Source organism: Eriocheir sinensis, chromosome 13, assembly GCF_024679095.1.
Source record: "Eriocheir sinensis breed Jianghai 21 chromosome 13, ASM2467909v1, whole genome shotgun sequence".
NCBI classification, from domain to species: Eukaryota; Metazoa; Arthropoda; class Malacostraca; order Decapoda; family Varunidae; genus Eriocheir; species Eriocheir sinensis.
The window spans coordinates 7,605,454-7,625,034 of record NC_066521.1 but is presented as its reverse complement, the minus strand read 5'-3'; the positions used below and the strand labels follow the sequence as shown (position 1 = coordinate 7,625,034).

Sequence of the window (19,581 nt, the reverse complement as noted above, 5' to 3'; positions counted from 1 at the left end):
TCAATGTTTTTCTTTTTAAATGGTAATGGGTATGCTAGGTTGATGCAGCCTTTCGTTTTCTTTGAGTTGTGTTTGGTTACCCTTTGAAGATTGCCTTGAGTTGTGTATTTGTGTTTATCTTTGATTTTCTGTTTTTCTCTCAGTCTCTGGTTCACCTTATCATTGTTACTTGGGTTGTCAGCATGTAGTTATGTTTAATGAGTTTTCTTGTGGTTTAATTTAGTTACCCCTCGAGTGTTACAACGGGCTCTTTTATATTTATTCTATGGTCCTCTTTACTGCTGCTGCTGGGGTTGTAGGGTTATATTTCTAAACATTTCGGCACCCAAACTCACATAGTTGACAAGACTTTTGTTGAAGGTATCGGCATTTCCATGGGTAGTTTTATGACCACGGTGGTAGTTTGAGCCTTCTGTAGCTTAGTCTATGTTCGTTTTTATTGTTGTTAGGTTTACTTTGCTTATCCATTACAAATCACTTTACGCCTTTCTCTTTTCTCCTTGAAGGTCTGTGGTTTTCATCAGCTTGCTTTGGATACGAGGAGAGTCAGCACTCTTTTGTTGCTCTGACGCTGGGCTTCGTTTGCTAAAGGTATGGTTTTGTTAGTTCTTATAAACCGCGTTACTTTATGTGTTTCGCCTTTTTTCTTGTAGATTTGTGGTTTTCATAAGTGTGTTTTGGGAATGAAAAGGTCAAGGGTATTTTGTTGTTTTAACGCCGGTTTACGTTAGTTATTGAAAACCGTGCGTATACCGGTGTGTTTTATTTGGGCTTATTTTCATCTTGCTCATATTTCTGGTTTCCATGTTATTATCGTGGGTATTAAAGTCCATTCACGGTCCTTTTAACACTAAAGGTAAAGATAAAGTTGGGGGCTGCTCTTTGCCTCGGTGCTCATCTCCGCCTCATGAGCCCTTGAGTCTCAAGGGAATATTTGCTGGGATTTTTTTTTTACAGCAAAGGGGACAGTTCAAGGGAAAAAAAAAAGAAACAATAATGAAAAAAAAAGGCCGCTACTCCATGATAACCTTTCTTTTGTGATCCTTGTATGGTTTTCTTCCTCTCGCATGGCAGTAAATGACTTGTGGGGTTGGGAGGAAGGGACGGACGTGGGATGAGCTGGGTTTGTTGGGGTTTGCTGCGTCGTAACCACAACCTTCGTCTCCTGATTTAACTCTGTGCACAAGTCGCTCTGTTGGCTTTTTTTTCGCACACTCAGCTTTCAAAGGCCATAGGTGCACCAGAGGAACAGCTGTTACACTCATCTCATCTCTGTCCGTTGCCATTCAGACACCCCTGTTTTCCTTTAAGTTTTCTACGAATCTGCGGACGTGGGTTTGACTCCCGGCCTGGCCAGTCGGCTTGCAGCTCTGTTCATCCTTCTTTTCTTGATGTTCGACTGGAGAAACCTAGGGAAGGTAAACTGTGGCAACCCGGTTGTTAGTTACACTGGCCCTGTGCCGGGTTAATGGGTTCTCTCCTACCACAGGCTGAAAGGGCCAACGGAACGGAGATGAGCACCGCCGCCACGCGCAGCAATAGCGTATGCTGCCAACTTTACCTTTCAGTGCATTGTCATCAGAGCCACACTCCTTTCATCTCATTTAAATAACTTTTTGAGCCATATTTATTTGATTTGATTTTTTCACATACTTTCCATCCAAAGGCTTTGAGGGTATCGCAGTTGCCCCCACACCTAGTTTATTTTTTTTTCACCCATATTCCTATTTCATTCGAGTTTTTCTTCATATACTTTACATTCAAAGACCACAAGTGTATAAAAAATGTCACAGCCAGACCTCCACCTCACTTTTTATCAATGTTCTTCAATTCTTTCTCTCTTATAGTTTCCCTCGGCATCCCCTCACGCTCAAAGGCTAAGGACGCGCCAGAGCAGCCGCCGCATATTCTTCACTTCATTACCCGTTTTTGCCCTCACCTCTGTTTATTTATTTATTTTTTTTAGTTTTCTCCTTACACTTCATTCATCCGTTTTTATCGCTCATATGCGTTACCGATTCATATACTTCACAACACACAGACTCCGCCACTCATTGTCTTTACGAATCCCCCAAACTTACCACTCAGTATCCTTTATGAGACGGAGATGAGCACAGAGGCAACTCGCAGCTGTAGCATGTATCCCCAACTTTACTACCTTTACCATATACTTTACCATTCATATTTTTTTTTACCATTCATGTACCTTACCACTCCATATACTTCACTCATCTGTTTTTACTATTTTTCTGTTTTCATTTCAACCTCTGTTTTTCTTTGTTTTTTTTCCTCCATATACTTCACTGTAAAGGATGTAAATGTACCCAAACTACAGCCATTCCCCCTTCTCCTCTTATCTCTTTGTTGTTATCTATATTTCTCTAGTTTAATATAGTTTTCCTCCTTATAGATGACTCACAAAGGCCTTTCGTGTGCCTCTACTACCAAACAATAGACTGTACCTCCCCTCTTGCTGTATCAAGGAATATTTCTTTGTTAACTTTTCGTTTGACTTTATTTATTCACCTTTCAACGGCCTTTAGTGGACAAGAATCAACACACACTTTACCTCACCAATTTCTCTTTTTTAGTATTATTTCTCAATTTTGTATAAACATTCTACCTTAAAACAGTGTCCGATTTTTAGGATTATTTCTCTTATTATGCATCAACACTATCTCACCATTCTTTTTTTTTAGGAATAATTCTCTATCTTCCTTTATTTTGCCTTTACTTATTCACTTTTAAAAGCTTTGTATGCGCCAGAATCACCAGATATGTAGCAACTCCACTTTTTTTTCTCTTTAGGGTGGAGTATATGACTATTTATGTTTTCCTTGTTTGCCTTCATGTATTTCACTTTCGGAGGCGATACGTGTGTGAGAACCATTGAACACTCCACGGTACACTCTCTCTCTCTCTCTCTCTCTCTCTCTCTCTCTCTCTCTCTCTCTCTCTCTCTCTCTCTCTCTCTCTCTCTCTCTTAGCAATTTATATATATATTTGTCTGTTTTACCGTCACTTTCCTTTCTTATAATTAACGTTCATAGGCCATAAATAATAAATGTGCTACATCAAGTGAGTAGTAGTAGTAGTAGTGGGGGGGATTCTGGAGCTGCCCTGTGTAGGCCACCCGGCCTCTTGCAGTTTCCCTATGTTCTTATGTTCTTATGTTCCGCCGAACACACACACACACACACACACACACACGCACAGAGCGCTGCGCTGCAAGGCTTCACGGCCTGACAGGCGGCGATTCCAGCTCAGCTCAGGCCGGAATCTTTCCGCTGACAATGAGTGGTTACTATCTCCCCTTGAGCAAGGGGGATGGGGTGTGTGGTGTGTGAGGTCCTGGCAGTACCCAGAGATCGACTATAATGAGCATGAGCTTGCTCATGTCAGGAGGGTTCTTGCTGGCGATTGCGAGTACAACTCGTGATCAGGCCGTGGTGAATTACACACACACACACACACACACACACGCACCTCACGTCATATCTTTATTCATTTCTCCCGTTCATTAATATCTACAACTATTTGTATCTGTCTCATTATTTATCTGTTTCTGATTCCTCTCTTTTATTACATAACTTTCTTAGTCTGTAAATAAAATGTAACCGACACACACACACACACACACACACACACACTGTCCTCATCTCTATCTCTTTCTATCCTTTTTTTCATATCTACATATTTTATTTATCCTTCCTCATAAGTTTCTCTTTTTACCTAACTTTCTGAATCTGCAAATACGTTTTTTCTCATTTTTTGTTTTTTCTTTCTCCCTTTGCCAAGATGTATAAACATTTCTCGGTTTTCTTGTTAATTTCATATACGTAACTTGTCTAAGCAGTAAATAAGTCTCCCTATTCCTTACATCCTTCTTTCATATCAATATCTGTCAATCAATATTTATCTCTATTTCTATTTCTTTGCTTGTTTGTACGTTTTCCTCCGTGTAAGTGTTGCCAGAACAGCCACACCCCCTCACAGCCCCTCAGCGTCCACTATACCTCATCTCCCCTCTCCTCCATTTTCTTCCCGGCTGCCTTTCCAACGCCTGGCGGGAGGGGAGACTCAGCAAGACACGCCTCGAGGGGGTAATTCGGAGGCGCTTAGCCGGACGTTGAGACACTGACCAACCTTACTCCCTCCACCGCCTCCTGCCCCTTCTGCCCCTTGCCCCCCACGCCTACCCCGTCTCGTCCTCTTCCCGGGGCTATATTTCCCGCCGCTTCTCTCGAGGAACAAACACAGGAAAAGGAAGATAAATGACATTACTCCTCAGTGGGTCCAATTCCGCTTATCTCCCGGAAGTATGACGGATGCCGACCCCCCGATGCTGCACCGCGTTTTACAGGCTGCTTCGGGAGAGAGAGAGAGAGAGAGAGAGAGAGAGAGAGAGAGAGAGAGAGAGAGAGAGAGAGAAAGAGAGAGAGAGAAAATTGCGTTATCTCTCCCCTCCTCGTCGTGGTTACAGTGTGTAGTTCGGAAACCTTTTTAAACTGTCTTCATGGAGGTGGACAGTCTCTCTCTCTCTCTCTCTCTCTCTCTCTCTCTCTCTCTCTCTCTCTCCCCCCTCCCCCCCATAATAATGCCAAAACGAGTAAAAGGGAACAGGACAATAAACACAAAAAAACAAGTCATACAGAAAACGAAATTGTGGGAAAGGAAAGAAATCGGGAAATAATTATAGCGGAGTTCAAACCCGAGATTTGAAGAAGACTCGGGATTAAAGTTTAAATGTTGGATTAGGAATGAGAAGTGACTGGAATCATTGTCCTTAGCCTCGGAGTTGACGTGATTGGAACGTGATTGGAATGTTGATGATAAGGAGGAGAGGAAGGAAGGGAAGGAGGAGATAGAAGAGGAGGAAAAAGAAAAAAAGGGGAACAGGGATGAGAAGAGATACGAAGAAGAGGAGGAGGAGAGAAGGAAGAAGAGGGTCTGTAGAAAGAAAGTGGAGGAAGGCTCATGGAGCAGAGGGTAAAGTTTTGAACTGGGTCAAGGCGTGGTTTAGCAATAGGAAGCAAAGAGTGCAAATCAATGGTAAAAGATCTGATTGGGGCTGTGTTACGAGTGGGGTCCCACAAGGTTAGGTATTAGGTCCACTTTTGTTTATTATTTATATCAGTGACTTAGATACAGGAATTAGTAGTGATGTCAGTAAGTTTGCAGATGATACCAAGATCGGAAGAGTTATTGAGTCGGATCAGGGCGCTAGTACTTTTCAGGATGAACTAAACGGATTATATGACTGGACGGATAAATGGCAGACGGAGATCAATGTAGAGAAGTGCAGTATTCTGAGTTTAGGTAGGAACAACCCCTCACATAACTATTGCTTAAATGACACTCTCATAAGCAGGTCTGGGTGCGAGAGGGATTTAGGGGTCTTAGTGAGCTCGGATCTCCGTTCAAGGGCACAATGCATTCAAGCTAGAAATCGAGCAAACAGGGTACTGGAATTTATTTCAAGGAGCGTGAGCAAAGAAGCGCCGAAGTCTTCCTCAAACTATATTTAGCATTAGTTAGACCTCATCTTGATTATGCGGCTTAGTTCTGGTCACCTTACTATAGAATGGATATCAAAATGTTAGAATCAGTGCAGAGGAGGATGACTTAGATGATTCAGGGGTTAAGAAACTTGCCATACGAGGAAAGACTATAGATGGGCGCGATAACAGAAAACCTTATTCCCGATACCCGATAACTAATAATGGAAAACCTTATCGGTGATAACCGATATTCGTTAACTGGAGACACAAATATAAGCGATAACCGATAACCGATACCCGACATAAATTCACAATTCCGATGCTAGCTAGCGATAAGTCCGATAGGCGAAAATGATACTATATTGATATTTCAAATAAAAAAACATAGATGAAACCAAATTTTCATTATCTGTATTTTAGGAAACTTACAAAACCTGAAAACCACACGTTGACACGTACATATGGACGTTAATACCAGAAACGCCTGAACCGGTGTTGTTTTATTCGGCGTCCCCACCGTCAAAAGCTGGCGCTTTTGTTTACAAACACTGGTCTCTCGTGAACTGACCCATCACTACTTATTCAGTTATTCTTACTTATCACCATTAACACTTTAACAGTTACTTCAATAAAGAAGCACTGAAGCACTGGGAACAGGAACATTGGCACTCACTCCGTCACTCGAGACGCAGCTGAGAGGCCACGCCGCCACGATACAACACATGCCGCTGGTCTCTGTTTGAGATCTTTACAACGGGATCCCAAATTTCTGGCAGTGATTTATCATTTTGGGGGCAAAATTAAATTATTTTTCTCTTTGATATAGTGATTTTTGAGTCTAACAAAAAAAATAACCTTGTGTTTTAATGTTGATGATCAAAGTAGGAAATTTCTTCACCGAAGATATTTCATACCCCGAAGTTTTTTCATATAACACCGGGCGCCCGGGCCACGCATGCACAGTAGAGAGGAGACAATGTTTTTTTCTGAGAGGCTGAAAAAAGTAGCGATTATGGCTAGTTTGGTTACAAAAGTAACGAAGATACCGATATATATATATATATATATATATATATATATATATATATATATATATATATATATATATATATATATATATATATATATATATATATATATATATATATATATATATATATATATATATATATATATATATATATATATATATATATATATATATATATATATATATATATATATATATATATATATATATAATTATATGTAGCGGATTGCCGATAACCCGATTTTGTTATCAGCGATAAGGTATCGCGATAACTTATGGCGATAACTTATCGCGATAACGCCCAGCTATGGGAAAGACTCAAACAGTTAAACTTGCATTTTCTAGAAATGCGAAGGGTGCGTGGAGATACCATCGAGGTTTATAAATGGATGAAGGGCTTTAATAAGAGGGATATTCATAATTTTTTTTTGGTAAGAGAACCGGGTATGACACGTATTAATGGGTGCAAACTGGATAAATTCAGATTCAACAGGGACATAGGCAATAATTGGTTTACTAACAGAATGGTGAATGAGTGGAATAGGCTGAACAGTCATGTGGTGAGTGCCAATACAATTTTGTCACATTAAAAAATATAATAGATAAATAGATTAGATAAATTCATGGACAGCGATATTAGGTGAGGTTAGATTCACGGGAGCCTAGATTCAAAGGAGCTGCTTTGTACAGGCCTACCGGCCTCTTGCAGACGAAACGTTCTCATGTTCTTATGTTCTAAGAGGATAGATAGGAAGAGGAGAAAGAGGAAGAAGAGGAGATGGAAAAGGAAGAGAAGGAAAATGGGGACAGGGATAAGGAGGTATGTGAAGAAGAGGAGAAGGAAGAGAAGGAAAAGAAAAGAAGGAAGAGGATATCTGCGAGGAAGAGAGAGAGAGAGAGAGAGAGAGAGAGAGAGAGAGAGAGAGAGAGAGAGAGAGAGAGAGAGAGAGAGAGAGAGAGAGAGAGAGAGAGAGAGAGAGAGAGAGAGAGAGAGAGAGAGAGAGAGAGAGTGAGAGAGAGAGAGAGAGAGAGAGAGAGAGAGAGAGAGAGAGAGAGAGAGAAGAGGGGAGGGATGAAGATGGGGATGAGGATGAAAAAGGAAAATTTGTGGATGGAGGAAGAGGAGGAGGTAAAAGATGGAAGGAAAAGATGCAAAAGTGGTAGTCAGAGAGAGTAGAAGGAGGAGATGGAGAGGGAGGAGGAGGAGCAGGGAAAGGATGGAAATGTGCAAGCAGAGGAGGAGGAGGAGGAGGAGGAGGAGGAGGAAAAGAAAGACAGAAATATATATAAAAAAAAGAGATGAATAGAAATCCTCTGTATATAGAATAGTGGACAGACAAAAACGATGATGATGATGAGCAGCAAAAGGAGGAGGAGGCGGATGGGGAGGAAAAAAAATAATAAAGACGGAAATAGTAAAAAAAACAAGGGAACAATAATAGACTACCGATCCGTATATAGTTAGTTTATTATTCATTATGAGTTAATATATAATGATAAAGCTGCATTGGAGTTAATTAATAGTGAGACAATACAAGGCCAGTGTGCAATGGGACGAGAAAGAGGAGGAGGTAGGAGAGTAACAAGATAGAGATGAGTACAATGACCTAATCTATACAACTTCAATAATGAATAATAATGTTGATAATGAAACGATGCGAGGACGATGAACAATAACAGGAGGAGGAGGAGGAGGAGGAGGAGGAGGAGGAAGAAGAAGTAAAGTAACAGGCTTTAGAGATAAGTACAATCACTCGATCTATAAAACCCTAATAATGAGTATAATGATGAAAATAATGATACAATGCAGGAACAGTGAGCAACAGGAAAAGGAGAAAGAGGTGAAGGAAGAAGAGTAATGGACTGTAGAAATAAGTACAATGAATCAATCTTTTTAGCTCTAATGATTTTATAGTGATGTTAATAATGAGAATGAGGGGCAATGACTAGCAATGGGAGGAGGAAGAGAAAGAGGTTAAGGAAGAAGAAGAAGAGAACAGGCTATAGAAATAAGTACAATGACCTAATACAGTGGTTCTCAACCGGGGGGGCGCGCCCCCCTGGGCGGGCACGGACACTCTCCCGAGGGGGCGCGAGCACAGACGGGAGGGGAAAAAAATCATGGAAAATCACGGACTCACTGGCTAATAGTACAAAGGAGATGCAGCTACTACTACTACTACTACTACTACTATTACTACTACTACTGCTACTACTACTAATAATAATGATAATGATAATAATAATAATAATGATAATAATAATAATAATAATAATAATAATAATAATAATAATAATAATAATAATAATAATAATAATAATAGTGTGGGTCAATTCGATAATAGCCTAGCCAAGGGGTATCTATCTATCTATCTATCTACCTATCTATCTATCTATCTATGGTGGCATAGTTGGGGGGGGAGGGTTGAGTGGGTATCGCAGGGAGGAGGGGTGCCCCAACTGCATTGAACCAGCTTTGGGGGGGACCAGCCTGCAAAAGGTTGCGAACCCTTAACCTAAGATATAGAGCGCCAGTGATAAAGCTATATTGACGTTGATAGATACAATGAAGGAACAATAAACAACAGGAGGAGGAGGAGGAAACAAGGAAACATGGAAACATGATCTAGCAGGCAGCAGAAAGCCTGTCGGCTCATTACAAGGCTGCCTGCTTTCAGTGATTTAATCAATCCGTTAGCCATAGGAGTGGCTTGCAGGGAAGGAATAAAGCACTTGTGTACCTACTCTTGGATACGTTCAGTTCACTCCCGATGCAGCAAAGTGGCGATCAATGCGTTTCTTGAAGGAGTTGATGGTCTCTGCGCTAACTACTTCTGCAGGAAGGCTGTTCCAGTGGCGAACAACTCTATTCGAGAAATAACTCCTGCCGATGTCGGTATTGCATCGCTTTGCTTGCATCGTTTTTTCATTGTTTCTTGTCTTTGGGTTAGTTTGTAGCGTGAAGAGTTTTGAGTGATCAACGTTGCTGAGCTTGTTCAGGTACTTAAAGACTTGTATCATGTTTCCCCGCAGTCGTCTCTTTTCCAACGTGAAGAGGTTGAGTCGCTCGAGTCGCTCTTCATAGGGCTTCGTCCTCAGTGATGGTATCATCTTCGTGGCGCGGCGCTGTACTCTCTCAAGTAATTCAATGTCTTTCCTGAAATTTGGAGACCAAAATTGCACGACGTATTCCAGGTGGGGCCTCACCAGCGAATTATACAAGGATAACATAACTCCCGGCGTCTTGTATTCGAAGTTCCTCACTATGAACCCGAGCATTGTATTGGCTTTCTTACTGGCGGACTTGCAGTGTTTTGTTTGTTTCAAGTCACTGCTGATGGTGACCCCGAGGTCTCTTTCCTCTTGCACTACTTGTAGTGGTTCGCCACCCATGTGGTATGCGTGGTTGCTGTTTCTGGATCTGATATGCATTACTTTACATATGGTAGTGTTGAAGGAAATCTGCCATTTTTCTGACCACCGAGTGATCTGGTCCAGGTCTCTCTGGATAATTTCGCAGTCTACCGTCATGAAGGCCTTCCCACCCACCTTTGTGTCGTCGGCAAATTTTGAAAGAGTGGATTTTAATCCTAGTTCTTTGTCGTTGATATATATAATGAAGAGTATGGGTCCAAGCACTGACCCCTGTGGCACTCCACTTGTGACCGGGAGCCACTCTGAGGCATGACCGTTGAGTACAACTCGTTGTTTTCTTCTAGTGAGCCAGTCTTTGATCCACGCTGTCAGATTGTCGCCTAACCCCGCCGACTTAAGTTTCTTGAGGAGTCTTTCGTGTGGCACTTTGTGCCACACGTCTCCCTTTTTGTAGATCGGTGTTACGTTCGCTTGTTTCCAGCCTTTTGGGACTTTGGAGGAGGAGGAGGAGGAGGAGGAAGAAGAAGAGCAACAGACTTTCGGTATAATAACAATGACTATCTATTTAATTCTAATGATGAATCGATAATGTCGGTAATAATGAAGCAATGCAGGTTTAATGAGCGTTCACGATAGTACTAAAAACGGCGGGGGAACGATCGTATTAAAAAAAACAAGGGTGGGAGAGAGTTCATTTCCTGCCCCTCAGCTCCACCGCTATCCAGGCCGAGGCTAACTGTTGTACGTTAAAAATTATCATAAATTATTAGCACGGCGAGCCAATAATAATAGTAATAATAATAGTAATACTGATTGGTTTTGTTTTTGTTGTCACACTCCCCCGCTCGCTCCCCCCCCTGCTGACCAAGCTAGGGGGAGGCTGTGATGTTGTTTTTGTTCCTGGTGCTATGTTGTTGTTGTAGTTGTTGTTGTTGTTGTTGTTGTTGTTGTTGTTGTTGTTGTTGTGGTGGTGGTGGTGGTAATGGTGGTAGTGGTGGTAGTAGTGTAAGTGGTGAAAGTAGTAGTAGTAATTGCAGAGGTAGTAGTAGTAATTGCTGTTTTTTTTGTTGGATTATCATCATTATCATCATCATTATTACTATCAGTGTATACAGTAACTAGGATTAGAATTACATTTTCCTTTTTACATCCTGTTCTCATAATCCAAGTAATTAATCTCTCTCTCTCTCTCTCTCTCTCTCTCTCTCTCTCTCTCTCTCTCTCTCTCTCTCTCGCCTCTTTATGATTAACATGATGAAACAGAGCCAGGCAACTGACTGACAATGCCACAATCTGTGCTGTAAACTCGTTCCTACTCCCCCCCCCCCCCCACACACACACACACACAAGAATGAAATAATTCGTGACTTGTAACATGGCTTCACGGAGGGCAGATGATGCCTTACCAGTGTATACAGTACGGTAGAGTACGGTACGGTACGGTACTTACGGTAAATAAAGATAAAACTATGATATAATAATATATTCAAATTCTAGTAAACCGTTCGACGGCGGTGTTCCTCACCACCTCTCACATAATTTTCCATGAATGACGCTTCCCTTAGCAGGTCTAGGTGTGAGAGGGGCTTATACTCATCCCGACCTTAAGTGGCGAGAGTCCTCCCCGTTTTAGGAGACACCTGGAGCCTGACAGTCCAGTGCTGCTGATTGGTTTACTGGCAGTTGTGGATAGAGAGCAGCGCTTTCATTGATCATGTATTATGTGGTCAAGTACTGTCAGAGATGTGTTTTGAGACGTTCAATCCTCACCACAAATGGCTGCTCTATCGCCTGTAATGAAAAATATTCAAGAGAATAACTAGAATAACCACTGAAATTTGTTGATAAACACTTCGAAAACTGCTGCACGAGTCAAAGAAGTCAAGTGACAGTTCCCGTCACCCTTCGGATAGTCAAACCTAAGCCAGAAATGACTTGACATGAGGCTTAACGGCAGGATTAGAAGAAGGTAAAGGTTATTTAGGGCAGCAGCAAAGGGGGAGAAGGAGGAAAAGTTTATTGAAGGTGTGTGTGTGTGTGTGTGTGTGTGTGTGTGTGTGTGTGTGTGTGTGTGTGTGTGTGTGTGTGTGTGTGTGTGCGTGAGAGAGAGAGAGAGAGAGAGAGAGAGAGAGAGAGAGAGAGAGAGAGAGAGAGAGAGAGAGAGAGAGAGAGAGAGAGAGAGAGAGAGAGAGAGAGAGAGAGAGAGAGAATAACAAGGATGAGGAAGGAAACCACATTACCAGTGGGAGTAGGAATTAGGTAGCCGGGGCAGAAAAAATGATTTCCTTTCTTAGGCCCTCCCATTGGCCAAACCGCACCCACCCAAAGCCAAACCCATGCGTTCTGAGGTTCGGTGAGGGAGCCCCCTCTCGCCATCCAAGCTCGAGAAGACTATTGGAGTCTTATGCTGGGATCACACATCCGCGATTTCGCTCTGCGACGGTTGGCGATTTTGAAAGTTTCCGAAATCGGCATATACGCTCGACATCGTAGTGACGTCCCTGCGATTAGTCGCAATAGTCGCGCGGTAAAGTTCGCACGACTTGCGGGTGCCGGCCCATCGCGCGAACATCATGAAATGTTCAAAAAGTTCACAGAAGTCTGCGATATTGGCCAAATCGCACGATTATTCGCATGGTTAAGCGAGAGACCATCGCAGTATGCGCTCGCATACCCTCGTCAAACGCAAGGGGTCGCGGTGTATGCGAGCGTATATGCGAGCGACTTTGTAGATCGTGCGTATGGCAGCGACGCTGCTTCGGAAAGGGAGATGGCAGCGAGCGAGCGGGAGGGTGTGAAAAACCGTTGACCACTTGCTCGCACTCACACTGTCATGCCACACGCCGCTACCCTGCCCGCCTGCAAAATAATAGCCTACTATTCATGAATTTATAATAATAGCATATTATTCCTAACTGCTAAATAATAGCTTAGTATTCATGAATGGAAAATAATAGAACAGTATTCTTAAATGCAAAATAATACCCTAGTGTTCATAAATGCAAAATAATAGAATAGTATTCCTAACTGCTAAATAATAGCTTAGTGTTCATGAATACAAAATAATAAAATAGTATTCCTAAATGCAAAATAATAGCCTGGTTTAACAAAATGCAAAATCATAAGCTAGTGTACACAGTAAAATTATTAGCTAGCGTACACAGTAAAATTATAATGTATTTCTCTTGGCTACTTCATTAGCTTGTTAGCAAGTTATTACATATTGTAAAACTCTTTCCACTTACAATTTATTACAGAAGTTGTAGATACGGTATAACATGCAGAAAACCTTACACCATACGAATAAAATCCAATATTCCTCAAAACAACTTACTTTGTTCCCAGGAGATCAAGACCCCCAGGTTAAGAACTGTTAAATTAGAAGCAAGAAACAATAAAGCAATATCAGCGACAGCAAAGGAGGGTAGAACAGGCTACTACTTACTTGAAGCACTGGGTGTTCGTTACTAACCGACTATCAAATCTGAATCGACACAAGCAACTGGCGTTGCCAGATGGGGATTATTTTACCATATTGAAAACCTATAAGGTTGATCAGCCGAAATAATAACCTTAGCGTTAGAGCGTCGGGATATGCAGGGTGCCAAAATTAATTTCTGGTTAGTGTGTGTGTGTGTGTGTGTGTGTGTGTGTGTGTGTGTGTGTATATATATATATATATATATATATATATATATATATATATATATATATATATATATATATATATATATATATATATATATATATATATATATATATATATATATATATATATATATATATATATATATATATATATATATATATATATATATATATATATATATATATATATATATATATATATATATATATATATATATATATATATATATATATATATATATATATATATATATATATATATATATATATATATATATATATATATATATATATATATATATATATATATATAGGAGACAGCTCAAGGCACAAAAAAAAAAAAGAAAAAAAGGCCCGCTACTCACTGCTCCCGAACAGAGGTTAAAGGAGTGTCCAAAATCAGAGGCTAATTTCGGGAGGAGAGGTGTCCTGATACCCTCCTCTTGAAAGACTTCAAGTCGTAAGCAGGAGGAAATACAGATGAAGGAAGATTGTTCCAGAGTTTACCAGCGTGAGGGATGAAAGAGTGAAGATGCTGGTTAACTCTTGCATAAGGGGTTTGGACAGTATAGGAATGAGCATGAGTAGAAAGTCGAGTGCAGCGGGGCCGCGGGAGGGGGGGAGGCATGCAGTTAGCAAGTTCAGAAGAGCAGTCAGCGTGGAAATATCGATAGAAGATAGAAAGAGAGGCAACATTGTGGCGGAATTTAAGAGGTAGAAGACTATCAGTATGAGGAGGAGAGCTGATGAGACGAAGAGCCTTAGCCTCCACTCTGTCCAGAAGAGCTGTGTGAGTGGAGCCCCCCCACACATGAGATGCATACTCCATACGAGGGCGGACAAGGCCCCTGTATATGGACAGCAACTGTGCAGGGGAGAAGAACTGGCGGAGACGGTACAGAACGCCCAGCCTCGAGGAAGCTGATTTAGTAAGAGATGAGATATGAAGTTTCCAGTTAAGATTTTGAGTTAAGGATAGACCGAGGATGTTTAGTGTTGAGGAAGGTGATAGCTGGGTGTTGTCAAAGAATAGGGGATAGTTGTTTGGAAGATTGTGTCGAGTGGATAGGTGGAGAAACTGTGTTTTTGAGGCGTTGAAGGACACCAGGTTCTTCTTGCCCCAATCGGAAATAATAGTAAGGTCTGAGACTAAGCGTTCTGCAGCCTCCAGCCTTGAGTCGTTAAGTTCCTGAAGGGTGGGTCTTCTATTAAAAGAAGTTGAATAATGCAGAGTGGAATCATCGGCGTAGGAATGGATAGGACAGTTCGTTTTGGAAAGAAGATCATCAATGAACAACAGAAAAAGAGTGGGAGATAGGACAGAACCTGTGGGACACCACTGTTAATAGATTTCGGGAAGAACAGTGACCGTCTACCACGGCAGAAATAGAACGGTCAGAAAGGAAACTGGAGATAAAGGTACAGAGAGAAGGATAGAAACCGTAGGAGGGTAGTTTAGAAAGCAAAGATTTGTGCCAGACCCTATCAAAAGCTTTTGATATGTCCAGCGCAATAGCAAAGTTTCACCGAAACGGCTAAGAGGATGACCAAGAGTCAGTTAAGAAGGCTAGGAGATCACCAGTAGAACGCCCTTGCGGAACCCATACTGGCGATCAGATAGAAGGTCAGAAGTGGAAAGGTGCTTTTGAATCTTCCGGTTAAGGATTGATTCAAAAGCTTTAGATAGACAAGAAAGTAAAGCTATAGGACGGTAGTTTGAGGGATTGGAGCGGTCACCCTTCTTAGGTGCAGGCTGTATGAAGGCATACTTCCAGCAAGAAGGAAAGGTAGATGTTGACAGGCAGAGGCGAAAGAGTTTGACCAGGCAGGGTGACAGCACGGAGGCACAGTTTTTAAGGACAATAGGAGGCACTCCATCAGGTCCATAAGCCTTCTGAGGATTGAGGCCAGAGAGGGCATAGAAAACATCATTTTGAAGAATCTTTATAACAGGCATAAATGAGTCAGAGGGGGGATGAGTAGGAGGAATATGCCCAGAAGCGTCCAGAGTGGAGTTTTTAGAAAAAGTTTGAGAGAAGAGCTCAGCCTTAGAGATAGATGAGACGGCAGTGTTGCCGTCAGGACTGAGGAATGGAGGGAAAGATGAAGATGTGAAGTTGGAGGAGATGTTTTTGGCTAGATGCCAGAAGTCACGGGAAGAGTTAGAGAAAGCAAGGTTTTGACATTTTCTATTAACGAAAGAATTTTTGGTTAGTCGGAGAATAGATTTGGCACGATTTCTTGCAGAAATGTAAAGTTCATAATTAGCATTAGTTTGAAGGCTCTGGTACCTTTTGTGAGCTACCTCTCTATCATTGACAGCACGAGAACAAGCGTGATTAAACCAAGGCTTTTTAGCGTGAGGAGTAGAGAAAGAACGAGGAATGTATGCCTCCATTCCAGAGACAATCACCTCTGTGATGCGCTGAGCACACACAGAGGGGTCTCTATCCTGGAAGCAATAATCATTCCAAGGGAAATCGGAAAAGTACATCCTCAGGTCGTCCCACCGAGCTGAAGCAAAATGCCAGAAGCATCGCCTCTTCGGTGGGTCCAGAGGGTGTACAGGAGCGATAGGACAGGATGCAGAAATAAGACTGTGATCGGAGGAGCCCAACGGAGAGAACAGTTTGACAGAATAAGCAGAAGGGTTTGAGGTAAGGAAGAGGTCTAGAATGTTGGGCCGATCTCCAAGACGGTCAGGAATACGTGTAGGGTGCTGGACCAACTGCTCTAGGTCGTTGAGGATAGCAAAGTTGTAGGCTTGTTCACCAGGATGGTCAGTGAAAGAGGATGAAAGCCAAAGCTGGTGGTGAACATTGAAATCTCCTAGGATGGAGATTTCAGCGAATGGAGAGTGGGTCAAGATGTGCTCCACTTTAGAATTCAAATAGTCAAAGAATTTTACATAGTTGGTAGAGTTAGGTGAGAGATAAACAGCACAGATGTATTTAGTAATAGAATGACAGTGAAGTCTTAACCAGATGGTGGAAAATTCAGAAGAGTCAAGGTCGTGGGCACGAGAGCAAGTGATGTCGTTGCGCACGTAGGCGCAACATCCAGCTTTGGATTGAAATTTAGGATAGAGATAGTAGGAGGGAACAGAGTAGAGATTGCTGTCAGTAGCCTCAGAAACCTGTGTTTCGGTAAGGAAGAGAAGGTGAGGTTTAGAGGAGGAGAGATGATGTTCCACAGAATGAAAATTAGAGCGAAGACCGCGAATGTTGCAGAAATTGAGAAGAAAGAGGTTCGAGGAGTTATCAAGACACCTCTCGGGTCGGCAGCCAGAAGGGAAGTCCTCCCTGGTGGAATTTGTGGTCCCCCCCACAGTCGGGGACTCCGAGGCTTGGTGTATGTGCGCCATTTTGAAATTTTAATTTTGGGAAAAGGTGTATATGTTGTGTGAATGCAGTGTGGTGTGGATAGAGAGAGGATCTGTCTCTAGAGAGCATGCTGAACTACTCTCCGGTGTTGGTGAGACAATAGGGAAACGGTTAGTGAGGACATGGGAAGGGTCTTTGGAAGGCTTCAGCTCCCTTCTCACCTCCCATATATACCTCACCGGGAGTGGCTTGCGCCACATATAAAATGTGTGGTGTGTTGGGGATGGATGGTAGAGAGAGCGCGATATTGCCCGCCTATTATGGGTCGTACAGCGACGCGCCCTCAACGTTTTCTCGACCATGCGTGCGACGTCGAGCGTCGTCGAGCGGCTAGACGAGGAACGGTCGCTTATAGTCGCCAGGCCCTGCGTTCATCGCGATCCGTCGCAACGTGTTTTATTTTCAAAATTGGGCTCCTCTGCGTACAGTCGCGCGCTTTCACACACGATTCCCCTTGACGTCCCCTCGCTTGTCGCCCTCGTGTGCGTATAGGAGAGCGACCCTCCCTCGCCATGTTGTTGTGAGTTGAAACAGAGGCAAGCTCGTAGAGACCATAGCGATACTCCCACGATCTCGTGCATTTTCAAAATCGCCAACCGTCGCAGAGTTAAATCGCAGATGTGTGATCCCAGCATTAGTGAGCTCTGATCTCCCTCCAAGAACTCGTGCATTCAGACGAATCGCGCAAACAGGGATTAAGCTGTAGAATTACTAAAGCCATCTTAAGCAATATTTAGCATTGGTTTGACCTCATCTCGTTTATGCGTTTCAATTCTTGTCTCCTTGCCAGAGAATGGATATCAAGATGCTGAAAACTGAGCAGAGGAAGATGACAGAAGTGGGTCACTGGTGAGAAACTTGCCATAGGATAGGATAGTCTTAATTATTAGATTTTCATTCACTAGAAAGTCGAAGGGTGCATGGAGACGAAGGAAGTTTTTAATTGATGAAGTGCTTTAATAAGAGTGATGTTGAAAAGGTTCTGACGGTATTAGAGAGGAGTAGGACACATAGTAACGGATGCAAGATGGTTAAATTCAGATTCAACAAAGAAATTGGCAAGAATTGGTTTACCATTTGAGTACAAAGAAGTACAAAGGAAAAGCAGGCAGCAACAGACCTCTTGGTCCTAACTAGGCTGTTTGTTGTTGCTACCATCTACTCTAATCTACGAGTCAGAGACACAGGACAGGAAAGGCGAAGGTTCCTCCCCTCCCACCAGTCCCTCCAGACAAGGCTGACACGAAAAGGAAGAATACTATGTAGTATAGAAAAACTACAACGGAATTTTACATGGATAGAAGGAAGATCATGCACGACAACTAAGCTTACATTACTTTCTGTTAGACCGGAGCAAAATAGCGGTTGTTCGGGTTGGCTTCTAAATGTTTGTCTAGTCGATTTTTGAACGTGCAGATAGTTTCACTTTCGACGATATTTTGAGGCAAATCATTCCATACATTGATGACACGGTTGAAGAAGTGTTTTGATTCATTTGAGATGAAACGCTTCCTCGTTAGTTTGTATCCATTGTTTCTTTGTACACTTGATTGAGAGACTGTAAAATAATCCTGAACATTATCGTTATCGAATTCCTTGAAAATTTTAAACACTTCTATAAGGTCACCTCTAAGCCTGCGCTTTGATAAGCTGAATAAGTTCAGTTCTTAAGTCTGTCTTCGTACGGTTTGTTTCGCAGTCTAGGGATCATTTTCGTGGCTCGACGCTGCACCCTCTCGAGTTTATCAAAATCCTTTCTGTAATAGGGAGACCAAAACTGAACGGAATACTCAAGATGTGGGCGAACTTACGAATTGTACAGTGTCAATATTACTTTTTCCGATTTGTATTCAAATGTACGACCAATAAATCCGATCAGTTTGTTGGCAGTTTTTACTACTTCTGTGCAATGTTGACTCGGTTTAAGATCGTTTAAAATTATTACTCCAAGATCTTTTTCTTTGCTGGCTTCAGAAAGTCTCACTCTGTTACTTTGATAATGAATACGATCGTTGTTGATTCCGATATGCATACCCTTGCACTTTTCAATATTGAAATTCATTTGCCATGTTCGTGCCCAACTGATTAAACGTTCGAGATCAGCGTGGAAGTGTTCTTTATCCGTTGTCGTAGTGACTCTGCTGGCTATTTTTGTCGGGCAAATTTTCTCGATAGCCCTTCGTCAATGTCATTTACATACACTAAAAACAGAACAGGTCCCAACACCGACCCTTGTTGAACACCGCTTTTGACATGTGATGTCAAAACACCGACCCCTGTGGAACACCGCTTTTGACATGTGATGGATGAGTGGGACAGGCTCGGCAGTCATGTGAGTGCCAATACCGTATGTAGATACCTTCAAGGAAAGGTTAGATAAATACGTAGACAGTAATGGTAGGTGGGGTTAGGCTTACAGGAGATGCTTTGTATTGCAGACTCCATGATATTGTTCTCTACTAACACACACACACACACACACACACACACACACACACACACACGTTTATGAAATATAGCACAACCAAAAGACTATGATAGGATTTCTTTCTCGGTTTGTATGTCTATATTTTGTTCGTTTTTTAACTTTGCGGTGTTTTTCTCGTTGCAATAAATTACAGTGATCATTCCCTTTCATTATTGT

The 19,581-nt window shown here is 42.0% G+C and overlaps 1 protein-coding gene across 1 annotated transcript in view; it reads left to right on the top strand.

Annotated features, from left to right (window-relative positions):
• Positions 1 to 507: 507 nt before the first annotated feature.
• Positions 508 to 19,581, top strand: part of LOC126997936 (uncharacterized) — a 119,199-nt gene continuing 100,125 nt past the window's right edge. Inside the window, exon 1 of the mRNA XM_050859189.1 lies at positions 508 to 591. The gene's annotated coding sequence lies outside the window, so the exon portion shown is untranslated. The remainder of the gene's footprint in view (positions 592 to 19,581) is intronic.